Below are 16991 nucleotides of genomic sequence, written 5' to 3' on the forward strand. Positions count from 1 at the left end.
GCCTCGTAGGGGAATTAGCTCAAGTGGTAGAGCGCTCGCTTAGCATGCGAGAGGTAGTGGGATCGATGCCCACATTCTCCATTATAGGCATTTCAGTCATGCTCGATAGTGAAAAAGAAAATTGGTGCATGTTTTTTGACCCTGACGCTTCCATAATTCTTTTCACACACTACATGCCAAATCTCTGTTAGAATGTGTCACCTTAAACATGTGATTCGTACTATATGAGTACTCAACAATAAGGGCTCGCACATGTCAAGAGTCCACACCGTCCGACAAGACTTTCTGATCTCCACCATACAAGTTGGAATTTGAGAGACCCAAAATAACACTAATCCGCCTCATATCTGATCCAAAAGACTATCATCAATGGCCCGTATGGGGATTGAACCCATGACCTTGGCGTTATTAGCACCACGCTCTATCCAGCTGAGCTAACCGGCCTACATGATGGAGTCTTTCTGCAAGTTGTGTGGCTGAGGTAGGCCTGTTCCATGAAAGTATACAAATGGTATGAGGAGGGATGTCTGCGGTAATCGACCAAGCACAGACATTAGTTGACACCTCCAGTTTCCTTCTCTTCTTGGTTGATTGGCGGTCAACGATCAAATTAAATCTACTCAACCTTTGAGCCACTGCTAAAATGCAAGTCCATGCAGCTGTTCACAGTAAAGAAATGTAAAAATCATCAATTGCAGTGTCTGTAGAGCTTTGCACTCTCAGTTTGGACTTGAGCTTTTGTCCAGGATCTGAACAACAAAAGCACTGAGCCTATTAGGGGAATTAGCTCAAGTGGTAGAGCGCTCGCTTAGCATGTGAGAGGTAGTGGGATCGATGCCCACATTCTCCATTATAGGCATTTCAGTCATGCTCGATAGTGAAAAAGAAAATTGGTGCATGTTTTTTGACCCTGACGCTTCCATAATTCTTTTCACACACTACATGCCAAATCTCTGTTAGAATGTGTCACCTTAAACATGTGATTCGTACTATATGAGTACTCAACAATAAGGGCTCGCACATGTCAAGAGTCCACACCGTCCGACAAGACTTTCTGATCTCCACCATACAAGTTGGAATTTGAGAGACCCAAAATAACACTAATCCGCCTCATATCTGATCCAAAAGACTATCATCTATGGCCCGTATGGGGATCGAACCCATGACCTTGGCGTTATTAGCACCACGCTCTAAACAGCTGAGCTAACCGGCCTACATGATGGAGGCTTTCTGCAAGTTGTGTGGCTGAGGTAGGCCTGTTCCATGAAAGTATACAAATGGTATGAGGAGGGATGTCTGCGGTAATCGACCAAGCACAGACATTAGTTGACACCTCCAGTTTCCTTCTCTTCTTGGTTGATTGGCGGTCAACGATCAAATTAAATCTACTCAACCTTTGAGCCACTGCTAAAATGCAAGTCCATGCAGCTGTTCACAGTAAAGAAATGTAAAAATCATCAATTGCAGTGTCTGTAGAGCTTTGCACTCTCAGTTTGGACTTGAGCTTTTGTCCAGGATCTGAACAACAAGAGCATTAGCCTCGTAGGGGAATTAGCTCAAGTGGTAGAGCGCTCGCTTAGCATGCGAGAGGTAGTGGGATCGATGCCCACATTCTCCATTATAGGTATTTCAGTCATGCTCGATAGTGAAAAAGAAAATTGGTGCATGTTTTTTGACCCTGACGCTTCCATAATTCTTTTCACACACTACATGCCAAATCTCAGTTAGAATGTGTCACCTTAAACATGTGATTCGTACTATATGAGTACTCAACAATAAGGGCTCGCACATGTCAAGAGTCCACACCGTCCGACAAGACTTTCTGATCTCCACCATACAAGTTGGAATTTGAGAGACCCAAAATAACACTAATCCGCCTCATATCTGATCCAAAAGACTATCATCAATGGCCCGTATGGGGATCGAACCCATGACCTTGGCGTTATTAGCACCACGCTCTATCCAGCTGAGCTAACCGGCCTACATGATGGAGTCTTTCTGCAAGTTGTGTGGCTGAGGTAGGCCTGTTCCATGAAAGTATACAAATGGTATGAGGAGGGATGTCTGCGGTAATCGACCAAGCACAGACATTAGTTGACACCTCCAGTTTCCTTCTCTTCTTGGTTGATTGGCGGTCAACGATCAAATTAAATCTACTCAACCTTTGAGCCACTGCTAAAATGCAAGTCCATGCAGCTGTTCACAGTAAAGAAATGTAAAAATCATCAATTGCAGTGTCTGTAGAGCTTTGCACTCTCAGTTTGGACTTGAGCTTTTGTCCAGGATCTGAACAACAAGAGCACTGAGCCTACTAGGGGAATTAGCTCAAGTGGTAGAGCGCTCGCTTAGCATGCGAGAGGTAGTGGGATCGATGCCCACATTCTCCATTATAGGCATTTCAGTCATGCTCGATAGTGAAAAAGTAAATTGGTGCATGGTTTTTGACCCTGACGCCTCCATAATTCTTTTCACACACTACATGCCAAATCTCTGTTAGAATGTGTCACCTTAAACATGTGATTCGTACTATATGAGTACTCAACAATAAGGGCTTGCACATGTCAAGAGTCCACACCGTCCGACAAGACTTTCTGATCTCCACCATACAAGTTGGCATTTGAGAGACCCAAAATAACACTAATCCGCCACATATCTGATCCAAAAGACTATCATCAATGGCCCGTATGGGGATCGAACCCATGACCTTGGCGTTATTAGCACCACGCTCTAACCAGCTGAGCTAACCGGCCTAGATGATGGAGGCTTTCTGCAAGTTGTGTGGCTGAGGTAGGCCTGTTCCATGAAAGTATACAAATGGTATGAGGAGGGATGTCTGCGGTAATCGACCAAGCACAGACATTAGTTGACACCTCCAGTTTCCTTCTCTTCTTGGTTGATTGGCGGTCAACGATCAAATTAAATCTACTCAACCTTTGAGCCACTGCTAAAATGCAAGTCCATGCAGCTGTTCACAGTAAAGAAATGTAAAAATCATCAATTGCAGTGTCTGTAGAGCTTTGCACTCTCAGTTTGGACTTGAGCTTTTGTCCAGGATCTGAACAACAAGAGCACTGAGCCTACAAGGGGAATTAGCTCAAGTGGTAGAGCGCTCGCTTAGCATGCGAGAGGTAGTGGGATCGATGCCCACATTCTCCATTATAGGCATTTCAGTCATGCTCGATAGTGAAAAAGAAAATTGGTGCATGTTTTTTGACCCTGACGCTTCCATAATTCTTTTCACACACTACATGCCAAATCTCTGTTAGAATGTGTCACCTTAAACATGTGATTCGTACTATATGAGTACTCAACAATAAGGGCTTGCACATGTCAAAAGTCCACACCGTCCGACAAGACTTTCTGATCTCCACCATACAAGTTGGCATTTGAGAGACCCAAAATAACACTAATCCGCCTCATATCTGATCCAAAAGACTATCATCAATGGCCCGTATGTGGATCGAACCCATGACCTTGGCGTTATTAGCACCACGCTCTAACCAGCTGAGCTAACCGGCCTACATGATGGAGTCTTTCTGCAAGTTGTGTGGCTGAGGTAGGCCTGTTCCATGAAAGTATACAAATGGTATGAGGAGGGATGTCTGCGGTAATCGACCAAGCACAGACATTAGTTGACACCTCCAGTTTCCTTCTCTTCTTGGTTGATTGGCGGTCAACGATCAAATTAAATCTACTCAACCTTTGAGCCACTGCTAAAATGCAAGTCCATGCAGCTGTTCACAGTAAAGAAATGTAAAAATCATCAATTGCAGTGTCTGTAGAGCTTTGCACTCTCAGTTTGGACTTGAGCTTTTGTCCAGGATCTGAACAACAAGAGCACTGAGCCTACAAGGGGAATTAGCTCAAGTGGTAGAGCGCTCGCTTAGCATGCGAGAGGTAGTGGGATCGATGCCCACATTCTCCATTATAGGCATTTCAGTCATGCTCGATAGTGAAAAAGAAAATTGGTGCATGTTTTTTGACCCTGACGCTTCCATAATTCTTTTCACACACTACATGCCAAATCTCTGTTAGAATGTGTCACCTTAAACATGTGATTCGTACTATATGAGTACTCAACAATAAGGGCTTGCACATGTCAAAAGTCCACACCGTCCGACAAGACTTTCTGATCTCCACCATACAAGTTGGCATTTGAGAGACCCAAAATAACACTAATCCGCCTCATATCTGATCCAAAAGACTATCATCAATGGCCCGTATGGGGATCGAACCCATGACCTTGGCGTTATTAGCACCACGCTCTAACCAGCTGAGCTAACCGGCCTACATGATGGAGTCTTTCTGCAAGTTGTGTGGCTGAGGTAGGCCTGTTCCATGAAAGTATACAAATGGTATGAGGAGGGATGTCTGCGGTAATCGACCAAGCACAGACATTAGTTGACACCTCCAGTTTCCTTCTCTTCTTGGTTGATTGGCGGTCAACGATCAAATTAAATCTACTCAACCTTTGAGCCACTGCTAAAATGCATGTCCATGCAGCTGTTCACAGTAAAGAAATGTAAAAATCATCAATTGCAGTGTCTGTAGAGCTTTGCACTCTCAGTTTGGACTTGAGCTTTTGTCCAGGATCTGAACAACAAGAGCACTGAGCCTACAAGGGGAATTAGCTCAAGTGGTAGAGCGCTCGCTTAGCATGCGAGAGGTAGTGGGATCGATGCCCACATTCTCCATTATAGGCATTTCAGTCATGCTCGATAGTGAAAAAGAAAATTGGTGCATGTTTTTTGACCCTGACGCTTCCATAATTCTTTTCACACACTACATGCCAAATCTCTGTTAGAATGTGTCACCTTAAACATGTGATTCGTACTATATGAGTACTCAACAATAAGGGCTTGCACATGTCAAAAGTCCACACCGTCCGACAAGACTTTCTGATCTCCACCATACAAGTTGGCATTTGAGAGACCCAAAATAACACTAATCCGCCTCATATCTGATCCAAAAGACTATCATCAATGGCCCGTATGGGGATCGAACCCATGACCTTGGCGTTATTAGCACCACGCTCTAACCAGCTGAGCTAACCGGCCTACATGATGGAGGCTTTCTGCAAGTTGTGTGGCTGAGGTAGGCCTGTTCCATGAAAGTATACAAATGGTATGAGGAGGGATGTCTGCGGTAATCGACCAAGCACAGACATTAGTTGACACCTCCAGTTTCCTTCTCTTCTTGGTTGATTGGCGGTCAACGATCAAATTAAATCTACTCAACCTTTGAGCCACTGCTAAAATGCAAGTCCATGCAGCTGTTCACAGTAAAGAAATGTAAAAATCATCAATTGCAGTGTCTGTAGAGCTTTGCACTCTCAGTTTGGACTTGAGCTTTTGTCCAGGATCTGAACAACAAGAACACTGAGCCTCGTAGGTGAATTAGCTCAAGTGGTAGAGCGCTCGCTTAGCATGCGAGAGGTAGTGAGATCGATGCCCACATTCTCCATTATAGGCATTTCAGTCATGCTCGATAGTGAAAAAGAAAATTGGTGCATGTTTTTTGACCCTGACGCCTCCATAATTCTTTTCACACACTACATGCCAAATCTCTGTTAGAATGTGTCACCTTAAACATGTGATTCGTACTATATGAGTACTCAACAATAAGGGCTTGCACATGTCAAAAGTCCACACCGTCCGACAAGACTTTCTGATCTCCACCATACAAGTTGGCATTTGAGAGACCCAAAATAACACTAATCCGCCTCATATCTGATCCAAAAGACTATCATCAATGGCCCGTATGGGGATCGAACCCATGACCTTGGCATTATTAGCACCACTCTCCAACCAGCTGAGCTAACCGGCCTACATGATGGAGTCTTTCTGCAAGTTGTGTGGCTGAGGTAGGCCTGTTCCATGAAAGTATACAAATGGTATGAGGAGGGATGTCTGCGGTAATCGACCAAGCACAGACATTAGTTGACACCTCCAGTTTCCTTCTCTTCTTGGTTGATTGGCGGTCAACGATCAAATTAAATCTACTCAACCTTTGAGCCACTGCTAAAATGCAAGTCCATGCAGCTGTTCACAGTAAAGAAATGTAAAAATCATCAATTGCAGTGTCTGTAGAGCTTTGCACTCTCAGTTTGGACTTGAGCTTTTGTCCAGGATCTGAACAACAAGAGCACTGAGCCTACAAGGGGAATTAGCTCAAGTGGTAGAGCGCTCGCTTAGCATGCGAGAGGTAGTGGGATCGATGCCCACATTCTCCATTATAGGCATTTCAGTCATGCTCGATAGTGAAAAAGAAAATTGGTGCATGTTTTTTGACCCTGACGCTTCCATAATTCTTTTCACACACTACATGCCAAATCTCTGTTAGAATGTGTCACCTTAAACATGTGATTCGTACTATATGAGTACTCAACAATAAGGGCTTGCACATGTCAAAAGTCCACACCGTCCGACAAGACTTTCTGATCTCCACCATACAAGTTGGCATTTGAGAGACCCAAAATAACACTAATCCGCCTCATATCTGATCCAAAAGACTATCATCAATGGCCCGTATGGGGATCGAACCCATGACCTTGGCGTTATTAGCACCACGCTCTAACCAGCTGAGCTAACCGGCCTACATGATGGAGGCGTTCTGCAAGTTGTGTGGCTGAGGTAGGCCTGTTCCATGAAAGTATACAAATGGTATGAGGAGGGATGTCTGCGGTAATCGACCAAGCACAGACATTAGTTGACACCTCCAGTTTCCTTCTCTTCTTGGTTGATTGGCGGTCAACGATCAAATTAAATCTACTCAACCTTTGAGCCACTGCTAAAATGCAAGTCCATGCAGCTGTTCACAGTAAAGAAATGTAAAAATCATCAATTGCAGTGTCTGTAGAGCTTTGCACTCTCAGTTTGGACTTGAGCTTTTGTCCAGGATCTGAACAACAAGAGCACTGAGCCTACTAGGGGAATTAGCTCAAGTGGTAGAGCGCTCGCTTAGCATGCGAGAGGTAGTGGGATCGATGCCCACATTCTCCATTATAGGCATTTCAGTCATGCTCGATAGTGAAAAAGTAAATTGGTGCATGGTTTTTGACCCTGACGCCTCCATAATTCTTTTCACACACTACATGCCAAATCTCTGTTAGAATGTGTCACCTTAAACATGTGATTCGTACTATATGAGTACTCAACAATAAGGGCTTGCACATGTCAAGAGTCCACACCGTCCGACAAGACTTTCTGATCTCCACCATACAAGTTGGCATTTGAGAGACCCAAAATAACACTAATCCGCCACATATCTGATCCAAAAGACTATCATCAATGGCCCGTATGGGGATCGAACCCATGACCTTGGCGTTATTAGCACCACGCTCTAACCAGCTGAGCTAACCGGCCTAGATGATGGAGGCTTTCTGCAAGTTGTGTGGCTGAGGTAGGCCTGTTCCATGAAAGTATACAAATGGTATGAGGAGGGATGTCTGCGGTAATCGACCAAGCACAGACATTAGTTGACACCTCCAGTTTCCTTCTCTTCTTGGTTGATTGGCGGTCAACGATCAAATTAAATCTACTCAACCTTTGAGCCACTGCTAAAATGCAAGTCCATGCAGCTGTTCACAGTAAAGAAATGTAAAAATCATCAATTGCAGTGTCTGTAGAGCTTTGCACTCTCAGTTTGGACTTGAGCTTTTGTCCAGGATCTGAACAACAAGAGCACTGAGCCTACAAGGGGAATTAGCTCAAGTGGTAGAGCGCTCGCTTAGCATGCGAGAGGTAGTGGGATCGATGCCCACATTCTCCATTATAGGCATTTCAGTCATGCTCGATAGTGAAAAAGAAAATTGGTGCATGTTTTTTGACCCTGACGCTTCCATAATTCTTTTCACACACTACATGCCAAATCTCTGTTAGAATGTGTCACCTTAAACATGTGATTCGTACTATATGAGTACTCAACAATAAGGGCTTGCACATGTCAAAAGTCCACACCGTCCGACAAGACTTTCTGATCTCCACCATACAAGTTGGCATTTGAGAGACCCAAAATAACACTAATCCGCCTCATATCTGATCCAAAAGACTATCATCAATGGCCCGTATGTGGATCGAACCCATGACCTTGGCGTTATTAGCACCACGCTCTAACCAGCTGAGCTAACCGGCCTACATGATGGAGTCTTTCTGCAAGTTGTGTGGCTGAGGTAGGCCTGTTCCATGAAAGTATACAAATGGTATGAGGAGGGATGTCTGCGGTAATCGACCAAGCACAGACATTAGTTGACACCTCCAGTTTCCTTCTCTTCTTGGTTGATTGGCGGTCAACGATCAAATTAAATCTACTCAACCTTTGAGCCACTGCTAAAATGCAAGTCCATGCAGCTGTTCACAGTAAAGAAATGTAAAAATCATCAATTGCAGTGTCTGTAGAGCTTTGCACTCTCAGTTTGGACTTGAGCTTTTGTCCAGGATCTGAACAACAAGAGCACTGAGCCTACAAGGGGAATTAGCTCAAGTGGTAGAGCGCTCGCTTAGCATGCGAGAGGTAGTGGGATCGATGCCCACATTCTCCATTATAGGCATTTCAGTCATGCTCGATAGTGAAAAAGAAAATTGGTGCATGTTTTTTGACCCTGACGCTTCCATAATTCTTTTCACACACTACATGCCAAATCTCTGTTAGAATGTGTCACCTTAAACATGTGATTCGTACTATATGAGTACTCAACAATAAGGGCTTGCACATGTCAAAAGTCCACACCGTCCGACAAGACTTTCTGATCTCCACCATACAAGTTGGCATTTGAGAGACCCAAAATAACACTAATCCGCCTCATATCTGATCCAAAAGACTATCATCAATGGCCCGTATGGGGATCGAACCCATGACCTTGGCGTTATTAGCACCACGCTCTAACCAGCTGAGCTAACCGGCCTACATGATGGAGGCTTTCTGCAAGTTGTGTGGCTGAGGTAGGCCTGTTCCATGAAAGTATACAAATGGTATGAGGAGGGATGTCTGCGGTAATCGACCAAGCACAGACATTAGTTGACACCTCCAGTTTCCTTCTCTTCTTGGTTGATTGGCGGTCAACGATCAAATTAAATCTACTCAACCTTTGAGCCACTGCTAAAATGCAAGTCCATGCAGCTGTTCACAGTAAAGAAATGTAAAAATCATCAATTGCAGTGTCTGTAGAGCTTTGCACTCTCAGTTTGGACTTGAGCTTTTGTCCAGGATCTGAACAACAAGAGCACTGAGCCTACTAGGGGAATTAGCTCAAGTGGTAGAGCGCTCGCTTAGCATGCGAGAGGTAGTGGGATCGATGCCCACATTCTCCATTATAGGCATTTCAGTCATGCTCGATAGTGAAAAAGAAAATTGGTGCATGTTTTTTGACCCTGACGCTTCCATAATTCTTTTCACACACTACATGCCAAATCTCTGTTAGAATGTGTCACCTTAAACATGTGATTCGTACTATATGAGTACTCAACAATAAGGGCTTGCACATGTCAAGAGTCCACACCGTCCGACAAGACTTTCTGATCTCCACCATACAAGTTGGCATTTGAGAGACCCAAAATAACACTAATCCGCCTCATATCTGATCCAAAAGACTATCATCAATGGCCCGTATGGGGATCGAACCCATGACCTTGGCGTTATTAGCACCACGCTCTAACCAGCTGAGCTAACCGGCCTACATGATGGAGGCTTTCTGCAAGTTGTGTGGCTGAGGTAGGCCTGTTCCATGAAAGTATACAAATGGTATGAGGAGGGATGTCTGCGGTAATCGACCAAGCACAGACATTAGTTGACACCTCCAGTTTCCTTCTCTTCTTGGTTGATTGGTGGTCAACGATCAAATTAAATCTACTCAACCTTTGAGCCACTGCTAAAATGCAAGTCCATGCAGCTGTTCACAGTAAAGAAATGTAAAAATCATCAATTGCAGTGTCTGTAGAGCTTTGCACTCTCAGTTTGGACTTGAGCTTTTGTCCAGGATCTGAACAACAAGAGTACTGAGCCTGCTAGGGGAATTAGCTCAAGTGGTAGAGCGCTCGCTTAGCATGCGAGAGGTAGTGGGATCGATGCCCACATTCTCCATTATAGGCATTTCAGTCATGCTCGATAGTGAAAAAGTAAATTGGTGCATGGTTTTTGACCCTGACGCTTCCATAATTCTTTTCACACACTACATGCCAAATCTCTGTTAGAATGTGTCACCTTAAACATGTGATTCGTACTATATGAGTACTCAACAATAAGGGCTTGCACATGTCAAGAGTCCACACCGTCCGACAAGACTTTCTGATCTCCACCATACAAGTTGGCATTTGAGAGACCCAAAATAACACTAATCCGCCACATATCTGATCCAAAAGACTATCATCAATGGCCCGTATGGGGATCGAACCCATGACCTTGGCGTTATTAGCACCACGCTCTAACCAGCTGAGCTAACCGGCCTACATGATGGACGCTTTCTGCAAGTTGTGTGGCTGAGGTAGTCCTGTTCCATGAAAGTATACAAATGGTATGAGGAGGGATGTCTGCGGTAATCGACCAAGCACAGACATTAGTTGACACCTCCAGTTTCCTTCTCTTCTTGGTTGATTGGCGGTCAACGATCAAATTAAATCTACTCAACCTTTGAGCCACTGCTAAAATGCAAGTCCATGCAGCTGTTCACAGTAAAGAAATGTAAAAATCATCAATTGCAGTGTCTGTAGAGCTTTGCACTCTCAGTTTGGACTTGAGCTTTTGTCCAGGATCTGAACAACAAGAGCACTGAGCCTACTAGGGGAATTAGCTCAAGTGGTAGAGCGCTCGCTTAGCATGCGAGAGGTAGTGGGATCGATGCCCACATTCTCCATTATAGGCATTTCAGTCATGCTCGATAGTGAAAAAGAAAATTGGTGCATGTTTTTTGACCCTGACGCTTCCATAATTCTTTTCACACACTACATGCCAAATCTCTGTTAGAATGTGTCACCTTAAACATGTGATTCGTACTATATGAGTACTCAACAATAAGGGCTTGCACATGTCAAGAGTCCACACCGTCCGACAAGACTTTCTGATCTCCACCATACAAGTTGGCATTTGAGAGACCCAAAATAACACTAATCCGCCTCATATCTGATCCAAAAGACTATCATCAATGGCCCGTATGGGGATCGAACCCATGACCTTGGCGTTATTAGCACCACGCTCTAACCAGCTGAGCTAACCGGCCTACATGATGGAGGCTTTCTGCAAGTTGTGTGGCTGAGGTAGGCCTGTTCCATGAAAGTATACAAATGGTATGAGGAGGGATGTCTGCGGTAATCGACCAAGCACAGACATTAGTTGACACCTCCAGTTTCCTTCTCTTCTTGGTTGATTGGTGGTCAACGATCAAATTAAATCTACTCAACCTTTGAGCCACTGCTAAAATGCAAGTCCATGCAGCTGTTCACAGTAAAGAAATGTAAAAATCATCAATTGCAGTGTCTGTAGAGCTTTGCACTCTCAGTTTGGACTTGAGCTTTTGTCCAGGATCTGAACAACAAGAGTACTGAGCCTGCTAGGGGAATTAGCTCAAGTGGTAGAGCGCTCGCTTAGCATGCGAGAGGTAGTGGGATCGATGCCCACATTCTCCATTATAGGCATTTCAGTCATGCTCGATAGTGAAAAAGTAAATTGGTGCATGGTTTTTGACCCTGACGCTTCCATAATTCTTTTCACACACTACATGCCAAATCTCTGTTAGAATGTGTCACCTTAAACATGTGATTCGTACTATATGAGTACTCAACAATAAGGGCTTGCACATGTCAAGAGTCCACACCGTCCGACAAGACTTTCTGATCTCCACCATACAAGTTGGCATTTGAGAGACCCAAAATAACACTAATCCGCCACATATCTGATCCAAAAGACTATCATCAATGGCCCGTATGGGGATCGAACCCATGACCTTGGCGTTATTAGCACCACGCTCTAACCAGCTGAGCTAACCGGCCTACATGATGGAGGCTTTCTGCAAGTTGTGTGGCTGAGGTAGGCCTGTTCCATGAAAGTATACAAATGGTATGAGGAGGGATGTCTGCGGTAATCGACCAAGCACAGACATTAGTTGACACCTCCAGTTTCCTTCTCTTCTTGGTTGATTGGCGGTCAACGATCAAATTAAATCTACTCAACCTTTGAGCCACTGCTAAAATGCAAGTCCATGCAGCTGTTCACAGTAAAGAAATGTAAAAATCATCAATTGCAGTGTCTGTAGAGCTTTGCACTCTCAGTTTGGACTTGAGCTTTTGTCCAGGATCTGAACAACAAGAGCTCTGATCCTCGTAGGGGAATTAGCTCAAGTGGTAGAGCGCTCGCTTAGCATGCGAGAGGTAGTGGGATCGATGCCCACATTCTCCATTATAGGCATTTCAGTCATGCTCGATAGTGAAAAAGAAAATTGGTGCATGTTTTTTGACCCTGACGCTTCCATAATTCTTTTCACACACTACATGCCAAATCTCTGTTAGAATGTGTCACCTTAAACATGTGATTCGTACTATATGAGTACTCAACAATAAGGGCTCGCACATGTCAAGAGTCCACACCGTCCGACAAGACTTTCTGATCTCCACCATACAAGTTGGAATTTGAGAGACCCAAAATAACACTAATCCGCCTCATATCTGATCCAAAAGACTATCATCAATGGCCCGTATGGGGATCGAACCCATGACCTTGGCATTATTAGCACCACGCTCTAACCAGCTGAGCTAACCGGCCTACATGATGGAGGCTTTCTGCAAGTTGTGTGGCTGAGGTAGGCCTGTTCCATGAAAGTATACAAATGGTATGAGGAGGGATGTCTGCGGTAATCGACCAAGCACAGACATTAGTTGACACCTCCAGTTTCCTTCTCTTCTTGGTTGATTGGCGGTCAACGATCAAATTAAATCTACTCAACCTTTGAGCCACTGCTAAAATGCAAGTCCATGCAGCTGTTCACAGTAAAGAAATGTAAAAATCATCAATTGCAGTGTCTGTAGAGCTTTGCACTCTCAGTTTGGACTTGAGCTTTTGTCCAGGATCTGAACAACAAAAGCACTGAGCCTATTAGGGGAATTAGCTCAAGTGGTAGAGCGCTCGCTTAGCATGCGAGAGGTAGTGGGATCGATGCCCACATTCTCCATTTTAGGCATTTCAGTCATGCTCGATAGTGAAAAAGAAAATTGGTGCATGTTTTTTGACCCTGACGCTTCCATAATTCTTTTCACACACTACATGCCAAATCTCTGTTAGAATGTGTCACCTTAAACATGTGATTCGTACTATATGAGTACTCAACAATAAGGGCTCGCACATGTCAAGAGTCCACACCGTCCGACAAGACTTTCTGATCTCCACCATACAAGTTGGAATTTGAGAGACCCAAAATAACACTAATCCGCCTCATATCTGATCCAAAAGACTATCATCAATGGCCCGTATGGGGATCGAACCCATGACCTTGGCGTTATTAGCACCACGCTCTATCCAGCTGAGCTAACCGGCCTACATGATGGAGTCTTTCTGCAAGTTGTGTGGCTGAGGTAGGCCTGTTCCATGAAAGTATACAAATGGTATGAGGAGGGATGTCTGCGGTAATCGACCAAGCACAGACATTAGTTGACACCTCCAGTTTCCTTCTCTTCTTGGTTGATTGGCGGTCAACGATCAAATTAAATCTACTCAACCTTTGAGCCACTGCTAAAATGCAAGTCCATGCAGCTGTTCACAGTAAAGAAATGTAAAAATCATCAATTGCAGTGTCTGTAGAGCTTTGCACTCTCAGTTTGGACTTGAGCTTTTGTCCAGGATCTGAACAACAAGAGCACTGAGCCTCGTAGGGGAATTAGCTCAAGTGGTAGAGCGCTCGCTTAGCATGCGAGAGGTAGTGGGATCGATGCCCACATTCTCCATTATAGGCATTTCAGTCATGCTCGATAGTGAAAAAGAAAATTGGTGCATGTTTTTTGACCCTGACGCTTCCATAATTCTTTTCACACACTACATGCCAAATCTCTGTTAGAATGTGTCACCTTAAACATGTGATTCGTACTATATGAGTACTCAACAATAAGGGCTCGCACATGTCAAGAGTCCACACCGTCCGACAAGACTTTCTGATCTCCACCATACAAGTTGGAATTTGAGAGACCCAAAATAACACTAATCCGCCTCATATCTGATCCAAAAGACTATCATCAATGGCCCGTATGGGGATTGAACCCATGACCTTGGCGTTATTAGCACCACGCTCTATCCAGCTGAGCTAACCGGCCTACATGATGGAGTCTTTCTGCAAGTTGTGTGGCTGAGGTAGGCCTGTTCCATGAAAGTATACAAATGGTATGAGGAGGGATGTCTGCGGTAATCGACCAAGCACAGACATTAGTTGACACCTCGAGTTTCCTTCTCTTCTTGGTTGATTGGCGGTCAACGATCAAATTAAATCTACTCAACCTTTGAGCCACTGCTAAAATGCAAGTCCATGCAGCTGTTCACAGTAAAGAAATGTAAAAATCATCAATTGCAGTGTCTGTAGAGCTTTGCACTCTCAGTTTGGACTTGAGCTTTTGTCCAGGATCTGAACAACAAAAGCACTGAGCCTATTAGGGGAATTAGCTCAAGTGGTAGAGCGCTCGCTTAGCATGTGAGAGGTAGTGGGATCGATGCCCACATTCTCCATTATAGGCATTTCAGTCATGCTCGATAGTGAAAAAGAAAATTGGTGCATGTTTTTTGACCCTGACGCTTCCATAATTCTTTTCACACACTACATGCCAAATCTCTGTTAGAATGTGTCACCTTAAACATGTGATTCGTACTATATGAGTACTCAACAATAAGGGCTCGCACATGTCAAGAGTCCACACCGTCCGACAAGACTTTCTGATCTCCACCATACAAGTTGGAATTTGAGAGACCCAAAATAACACTAATCCGCCTCATATCTGATCCAAAAGACTATCATCTATGGCCCGTATGGGGATCGAACCCATGACCTTGGCGTTATTAGCACCACGCTCTAAACAGCTGAGCTAACCGGCCTACATGATGGAGGCTTTCTGCAAGTTGTGTGGCTGAGGTAGGCCTGTTCCATGAAAGTATACAAATGGTATGAGGAGGGATGTCTGCGGTAATCGACCAAGCACAGACATTAGTTGACACCTCCAGTTTCCTTCTCTTCTTGGTTGATTGGCTGTCAATGATCAAATTAAATCTACTCAACCTTTGAGCCACTGCTAAAATGCAAGTCCATGCAGCTGTTCACAGTAAAGAAATGTAAAAATCATCAATTGCAGTGTCTGTAGAGCTTTGCACTCTCAGTTTGGACTTGAGCTTTTGTCCAGGATCTGAACAACAAGAGCATTAGCCTCGTAGGGGAATTAGCTCAAGTGGTAGAGCGCTCGCTTAGCATGCGAGAGGTAGTGGGATCGATGCCCACATTCTCCATTATAGGTATTTCAGTCATGCTCGATAGTGAAAAAGAAAATTGGTGCATGTTTTTTGACCCTGACGCTTCCATAATTCTTTTCACACACTACATGCCAAATCTCAGTTAGAATGTGTCACCTTAAACATGTGATTCGTACTATATGAGTACTCAACAATAAGGGCTCGCACATGTCAAGAGTCCACACCGTCCGACAAGACTTTCTGATCTCCACCATACAAGTTGGAATTTGAGAGACCCAAAATAACACTAATCCGCCTCATATCTGATCCAAAAGACTATCATCAATGGCCCGTATGGGGATCGAACCCATGACCTTGGCGTTATTAGCACCACGCTCTATCCAGCTGAGCTAACCGGCCTACATGATGGAGTCTTTCTGCAAGTTGTGTGGCTGAGGTAGGCCTGTTCCATGAAAGTATACAAATGGTATGAGGAGGGATGTCTGCGGTAATCGACCAAGCACAGACATTAGTTGACACCTCGAGTTTCCTTCTCTTCTTGGTTGATTGGCGGTCAACGATCAAATTAAATCTACTCAACCTTTGAGCCACTGCTAAAATGCAAGTCCATGCAGCTGTTCACAGTAAAGAAATGTAAAAATCATCAATTGCAGTGTCTGTAGAGCTTTGCACTCTCAGTTTGGACTTGAGCTTTTGTCCAGGATCTGAACAACAAAAGCACTGAGCCTATTAGGGGAATTAGCTCAAGTGGTAGAGCGCTCGCTTAGCATGTGAGAGGTAGTGGGATCGATGCCCACATTCTCCATTATAGGCATTTCAGTCATGCTCGATAGTGAAAAAGAAAATTGGTGCATGTTTTTTGACCCTGACGCTTCCATAATTCTTTTCACACACTACATGCCAAATCTCTGTTAGAATGTGTCACCTTAAACATGTGATTCGTACTATATGAGTACTCAACAATAAGGGCTCGCACATGTCAAGAGTCCACACCGTCCGACAAGACTTTCTGATCTCCACCATACAAGTTGGAATTTGAGAGACCCAAAATAACACTAATCCGCCTCATATCTGATCCAAAAGACTATCATCTATGGCCCGTATGGGGATCGAACCCATGACCTTGGCGTTATTAGCACCACGCTCTAACCAGCTGAGCTAACCGGCCTACATGATGGAGGCTTTCTGCAAGTTGTGTGGCTGAGGTAGGCCTGTTCCATGAAAGTATACAAATGGTATGAGGAGGGATGTCTGCGGTAATCGACCAAGCACAGACATTAGTTGACACCTCCAGTTTCCTTCTCTTCTTGGTTGATTGGCGGTCAACGATCAAATTAAATCTACTCAACCTTTGAGCCACTGCTAAAATGCAAGTCCATGCAGCTGTTCACAGTAAAGAAATGTAAAAATCATCAATTGCAGTGTCTGTAGAGCTTTGCACTCTCAGTTTGGACTTGAGCTTTTGTCCAGGATCTGAACAACAAGAGCATTAGCCTCGTAGGGGAATTAGTTCAAGTGGTAGAGCGCTTGCTTAGCATGCGAGAGGTAGTGGGATCGATGCCCACATT

General features: G+C 44.3%; 42 non-coding genes across 42 annotated transcripts; 21 read left to right on the forward strand and 21 right to left on the reverse strand.

The window, feature by feature from the left end:
* Nucleotides 1-8: 8 nt before the first annotated feature.
* Nucleotides 9-81, forward strand: trnaa-agc (transfer RNA alanine (anticodon AGC)). The gene has a single exon. It is a non-coding gene; the product is annotated as a tRNA-Ala (tRNA).
* A 289-nt stretch (nt 82-370) lies between these two features.
* trnai-aau (transfer RNA isoleucine (anticodon AAU)) lies at nt 371-444 on the reverse strand. The gene has a single exon. It is a non-coding gene; the product is annotated as a tRNA-Ile (tRNA).
* A 333-nt stretch (nt 445-777) lies between these two features.
* Nucleotides 778-850, forward strand: trnaa-agc (transfer RNA alanine (anticodon AGC)). The gene has a single exon. It is a non-coding gene; the product is annotated as a tRNA-Ala (tRNA).
* Nucleotides 851-1139: 289 nt separating this feature from the next.
* On the reverse strand, nt 1140-1213 carry trnai-aau (transfer RNA isoleucine (anticodon AAU)). The gene has a single exon. It is a non-coding gene; the product is annotated as a tRNA-Ile (tRNA).
* A 332-nt stretch (nt 1214-1545) lies between these two features.
* Nucleotides 1546-1618, forward strand: trnaa-agc (transfer RNA alanine (anticodon AGC)). The gene has a single exon. It is a non-coding gene; the product is annotated as a tRNA-Ala (tRNA).
* Nucleotides 1619-1907: 289 nt separating this feature from the next.
* trnai-aau (transfer RNA isoleucine (anticodon AAU)) lies at nt 1908-1981 on the reverse strand. Its single transcript has one exon. It is a non-coding gene; the product is annotated as a tRNA-Ile (tRNA).
* Nucleotides 1982-2314: 333 nt separating this feature from the next.
* On the forward strand, nt 2315-2387 carry trnaa-agc (transfer RNA alanine (anticodon AGC)). The gene has a single exon. It is a non-coding gene; the product is annotated as a tRNA-Ala (tRNA).
* Nucleotides 2388-2676: 289 nt separating this feature from the next.
* On the reverse strand, nt 2677-2750 carry trnai-aau (transfer RNA isoleucine (anticodon AAU)). The gene has a single exon. It is a non-coding gene; the product is annotated as a tRNA-Ile (tRNA).
* A 333-nt stretch (nt 2751-3083) lies between these two features.
* trnaa-agc (transfer RNA alanine (anticodon AGC)) lies at nt 3084-3156 on the forward strand. Its single transcript has one exon. It is a non-coding gene; the product is annotated as a tRNA-Ala (tRNA).
* Nucleotides 3157-3445: 289 nt separating this feature from the next.
* Nucleotides 3446-3519, reverse strand: trnai-aau (transfer RNA isoleucine (anticodon AAU)). The gene has a single exon. It is a non-coding gene; the product is annotated as a tRNA-Ile (tRNA).
* A 333-nt stretch (nt 3520-3852) lies between these two features.
* trnaa-agc (transfer RNA alanine (anticodon AGC)) lies at nt 3853-3925 on the forward strand. Its single transcript has one exon. It is a non-coding gene; the product is annotated as a tRNA-Ala (tRNA).
* Nucleotides 3926-4214: 289 nt separating this feature from the next.
* On the reverse strand, nt 4215-4288 carry trnai-aau (transfer RNA isoleucine (anticodon AAU)). The gene has a single exon. It is a non-coding gene; the product is annotated as a tRNA-Ile (tRNA).
* Nucleotides 4289-4621: 333 nt separating this feature from the next.
* On the forward strand, nt 4622-4694 carry trnaa-agc (transfer RNA alanine (anticodon AGC)). The gene has a single exon. It is a non-coding gene; the product is annotated as a tRNA-Ala (tRNA).
* Nucleotides 4695-4983: 289 nt separating this feature from the next.
* trnai-aau (transfer RNA isoleucine (anticodon AAU)) lies at nt 4984-5057 on the reverse strand. The gene has a single exon. It is a non-coding gene; the product is annotated as a tRNA-Ile (tRNA).
* Nucleotides 5058-6159: 1102 nt separating this feature from the next.
* Nucleotides 6160-6232, forward strand: trnaa-agc (transfer RNA alanine (anticodon AGC)). Its single transcript has one exon. It is a non-coding gene; the product is annotated as a tRNA-Ala (tRNA).
* Nucleotides 6233-6521: 289 nt separating this feature from the next.
* Nucleotides 6522-6595, reverse strand: trnai-aau (transfer RNA isoleucine (anticodon AAU)). Its single transcript has one exon. It is a non-coding gene; the product is annotated as a tRNA-Ile (tRNA).
* Nucleotides 6596-6928: 333 nt separating this feature from the next.
* On the forward strand, nt 6929-7001 carry trnaa-agc (transfer RNA alanine (anticodon AGC)). The gene has a single exon. It is a non-coding gene; the product is annotated as a tRNA-Ala (tRNA).
* A 289-nt stretch (nt 7002-7290) lies between these two features.
* Nucleotides 7291-7364, reverse strand: trnai-aau (transfer RNA isoleucine (anticodon AAU)). Its single transcript has one exon. It is a non-coding gene; the product is annotated as a tRNA-Ile (tRNA).
* A 333-nt stretch (nt 7365-7697) lies between these two features.
* Nucleotides 7698-7770, forward strand: trnaa-agc (transfer RNA alanine (anticodon AGC)). The gene has a single exon. It is a non-coding gene; the product is annotated as a tRNA-Ala (tRNA).
* A 289-nt stretch (nt 7771-8059) lies between these two features.
* trnai-aau (transfer RNA isoleucine (anticodon AAU)) lies at nt 8060-8133 on the reverse strand. The gene has a single exon. It is a non-coding gene; the product is annotated as a tRNA-Ile (tRNA).
* A 333-nt stretch (nt 8134-8466) lies between these two features.
* Nucleotides 8467-8539, forward strand: trnaa-agc (transfer RNA alanine (anticodon AGC)). The gene has a single exon. It is a non-coding gene; the product is annotated as a tRNA-Ala (tRNA).
* Nucleotides 8540-8828: 289 nt separating this feature from the next.
* On the reverse strand, nt 8829-8902 carry trnai-aau (transfer RNA isoleucine (anticodon AAU)). Its single transcript has one exon. It is a non-coding gene; the product is annotated as a tRNA-Ile (tRNA).
* Nucleotides 8903-9235: 333 nt separating this feature from the next.
* On the forward strand, nt 9236-9308 carry trnaa-agc (transfer RNA alanine (anticodon AGC)). The gene has a single exon. It is a non-coding gene; the product is annotated as a tRNA-Ala (tRNA).
* A 289-nt stretch (nt 9309-9597) lies between these two features.
* trnai-aau (transfer RNA isoleucine (anticodon AAU)) lies at nt 9598-9671 on the reverse strand. Its single transcript has one exon. It is a non-coding gene; the product is annotated as a tRNA-Ile (tRNA).
* Nucleotides 9672-10004: 333 nt separating this feature from the next.
* Nucleotides 10005-10077, forward strand: trnaa-agc (transfer RNA alanine (anticodon AGC)). Its single transcript has one exon. It is a non-coding gene; the product is annotated as a tRNA-Ala (tRNA).
* A 289-nt stretch (nt 10078-10366) lies between these two features.
* Nucleotides 10367-10440, reverse strand: trnai-aau (transfer RNA isoleucine (anticodon AAU)). Its single transcript has one exon. It is a non-coding gene; the product is annotated as a tRNA-Ile (tRNA).
* Nucleotides 10441-10773: 333 nt separating this feature from the next.
* trnaa-agc (transfer RNA alanine (anticodon AGC)) lies at nt 10774-10846 on the forward strand. The gene has a single exon. It is a non-coding gene; the product is annotated as a tRNA-Ala (tRNA).
* A 289-nt stretch (nt 10847-11135) lies between these two features.
* trnai-aau (transfer RNA isoleucine (anticodon AAU)) lies at nt 11136-11209 on the reverse strand. The gene has a single exon. It is a non-coding gene; the product is annotated as a tRNA-Ile (tRNA).
* A 333-nt stretch (nt 11210-11542) lies between these two features.
* On the forward strand, nt 11543-11615 carry trnaa-agc (transfer RNA alanine (anticodon AGC)). Its single transcript has one exon. It is a non-coding gene; the product is annotated as a tRNA-Ala (tRNA).
* Nucleotides 11616-11904: 289 nt separating this feature from the next.
* Nucleotides 11905-11978, reverse strand: trnai-aau (transfer RNA isoleucine (anticodon AAU)). Its single transcript has one exon. It is a non-coding gene; the product is annotated as a tRNA-Ile (tRNA).
* A 333-nt stretch (nt 11979-12311) lies between these two features.
* Nucleotides 12312-12384, forward strand: trnaa-agc (transfer RNA alanine (anticodon AGC)). The gene has a single exon. It is a non-coding gene; the product is annotated as a tRNA-Ala (tRNA).
* A 289-nt stretch (nt 12385-12673) lies between these two features.
* trnai-aau (transfer RNA isoleucine (anticodon AAU)) lies at nt 12674-12747 on the reverse strand. The gene has a single exon. It is a non-coding gene; the product is annotated as a tRNA-Ile (tRNA).
* A 333-nt stretch (nt 12748-13080) lies between these two features.
* trnaa-agc (transfer RNA alanine (anticodon AGC)) lies at nt 13081-13153 on the forward strand. The gene has a single exon. It is a non-coding gene; the product is annotated as a tRNA-Ala (tRNA).
* A 289-nt stretch (nt 13154-13442) lies between these two features.
* On the reverse strand, nt 13443-13516 carry trnai-aau (transfer RNA isoleucine (anticodon AAU)). The gene has a single exon. It is a non-coding gene; the product is annotated as a tRNA-Ile (tRNA).
* Nucleotides 13517-13849: 333 nt separating this feature from the next.
* Nucleotides 13850-13922, forward strand: trnaa-agc (transfer RNA alanine (anticodon AGC)). Its single transcript has one exon. It is a non-coding gene; the product is annotated as a tRNA-Ala (tRNA).
* A 289-nt stretch (nt 13923-14211) lies between these two features.
* Nucleotides 14212-14285, reverse strand: trnai-aau (transfer RNA isoleucine (anticodon AAU)). The gene has a single exon. It is a non-coding gene; the product is annotated as a tRNA-Ile (tRNA).
* Nucleotides 14286-14618: 333 nt separating this feature from the next.
* Nucleotides 14619-14691, forward strand: trnaa-agc (transfer RNA alanine (anticodon AGC)). Its single transcript has one exon. It is a non-coding gene; the product is annotated as a tRNA-Ala (tRNA).
* Nucleotides 14692-14980: 289 nt separating this feature from the next.
* trnai-aau (transfer RNA isoleucine (anticodon AAU)) lies at nt 14981-15054 on the reverse strand. Its single transcript has one exon. It is a non-coding gene; the product is annotated as a tRNA-Ile (tRNA).
* Nucleotides 15055-15386: 332 nt separating this feature from the next.
* On the forward strand, nt 15387-15459 carry trnaa-agc (transfer RNA alanine (anticodon AGC)). Its single transcript has one exon. It is a non-coding gene; the product is annotated as a tRNA-Ala (tRNA).
* Nucleotides 15460-15748: 289 nt separating this feature from the next.
* Nucleotides 15749-15822, reverse strand: trnai-aau (transfer RNA isoleucine (anticodon AAU)). Its single transcript has one exon. It is a non-coding gene; the product is annotated as a tRNA-Ile (tRNA).
* A 333-nt stretch (nt 15823-16155) lies between these two features.
* Nucleotides 16156-16228, forward strand: trnaa-agc (transfer RNA alanine (anticodon AGC)). The gene has a single exon. It is a non-coding gene; the product is annotated as a tRNA-Ala (tRNA).
* Nucleotides 16229-16517: 289 nt separating this feature from the next.
* On the reverse strand, nt 16518-16591 carry trnai-aau (transfer RNA isoleucine (anticodon AAU)). Its single transcript has one exon. It is a non-coding gene; the product is annotated as a tRNA-Ile (tRNA).
* Between the last annotated feature and the right edge of the window lie 400 nt (nt 16592-16991).

This window comes from Brachyhypopomus gauderio, chromosome 1, assembly GCF_052324685.1.
Source record: "Brachyhypopomus gauderio isolate BG-103 chromosome 1, BGAUD_0.2, whole genome shotgun sequence".
NCBI classification, from domain to species: Eukaryota; Metazoa; Chordata; class Actinopteri; order Gymnotiformes; family Hypopomidae; genus Brachyhypopomus; species Brachyhypopomus gauderio.